Source organism: Bison bison, unplaced genomic scaffold (genome assembly GCF_000754665.1).
Source record: "Bison bison bison isolate TAMUID 2011002044 unplaced genomic scaffold, Bison_UMD1.0 scf7180017849078, whole genome shotgun sequence".
NCBI classification, from domain to species: domain Eukaryota; kingdom Metazoa; phylum Chordata; class Mammalia; order Artiodactyla; family Bovidae; genus Bison; species Bison bison.
Genome location: NW_011479651.1, coordinates 4,422 through 5,654, shown reverse-complemented (window position 1 = coordinate 5,654; position 1,233 = coordinate 4,422).

The following is a 1,233-nucleotide window of genomic DNA, read 5'->3' as shown; positions in this document are numbered from 1 at the left end:
AAAAACAGCCACCTCTAAATGCCACACCGGGCTCAGAGCTCCCAAATATGCCCCTTCGAGGATCCCCGAAATTGAGCTCCCTCCTTCGAATGCTGTTCAGGGGACTGGGGGGACCTTGATCCAGCTCACCCCCTGTGCCGGGCGGAAGCCTCTCCTTCCTGCTGGAGATGAGCCGAAGCCACGGGGCAACGGAAGAGCAAATCACCTCAGGCGTAGAAGAAGAGCCAGAGTTTGCGCGGAGCTCGGAAGCGCGGGGCCTTGGAGGGCCCCCGGTTTGGGACGTACCACAGATGCTAAGCTAGAGGGGAGCCCTCCCCTGCTCCTGCTCTCTTGGAGCCTGTGTCAGACCCAGACACCCCTATGAGTTGTGGTACTTCCCGAACGCGCGAGGCATGCTGGGGGTCGTAGTCCAGTTGGGCCGGTGCCTGGTGCACGTGGTGGGCAGGAGCTCCCAGGGTACTGGAAAATGTGAACTTGGGCTGTGGAATTCCGGGAGCTGTACTTTGGGGGGTGGGGTAGGTAGGAAAAGGAATCAGAACATGGAAGTAACTCCAGATGGAAAGGCACATTCATCCTACAGATGGAAAAGCTGAGGCTCAGTTGACCAAAGTTCATTCATTTGACACTTACAGAGTTCAAGCTGTGGGCCAGGTGCTAGGCATCTTCCTTGCCCTCAGGGAGCTGACAGACTAGAGAGACAGCCCATAAATGTAAAAATTTTATCTAATAAAATGTATCAATATTTGTAAATGTTACATGATAACTAGTATCAATATGTAAATAATTTACATCTGTAGGGAATTCCCTGGCAGTTAGGAGTCTGTGCTCTCACTGCCCAAGGCTCAGGGCAATCACTGATGGGTCAACTAAGATCCCACAAGGGAGCAGTGCTGCCCCCCCCAAAAAAACTATATATATAATAAATATATCACATACACACTGTGTATAGTCTATATTCATATGTGAATATGCAATTAAATAGATATGTAAATATGTGTTGTGTATATGTGATAACTACTACGGAGAAAAATAGAACAAAGTAAGGGGAAATTAGGCTTCTCAGGTGTCGCTAGGGGTTAGGAACCCGCCTGCCAATGCAGGTAGACATAAGAGACACAGGTTTGATCCCTGGGTCTAGAAGATCCCCTGGAGTAGGAAATGGCAACCCACTCCAGTATTCTTGCCTGGAGAATTCCATGGGCAGAGGAGCCTGGCGGGCTACAGTCCATGGGG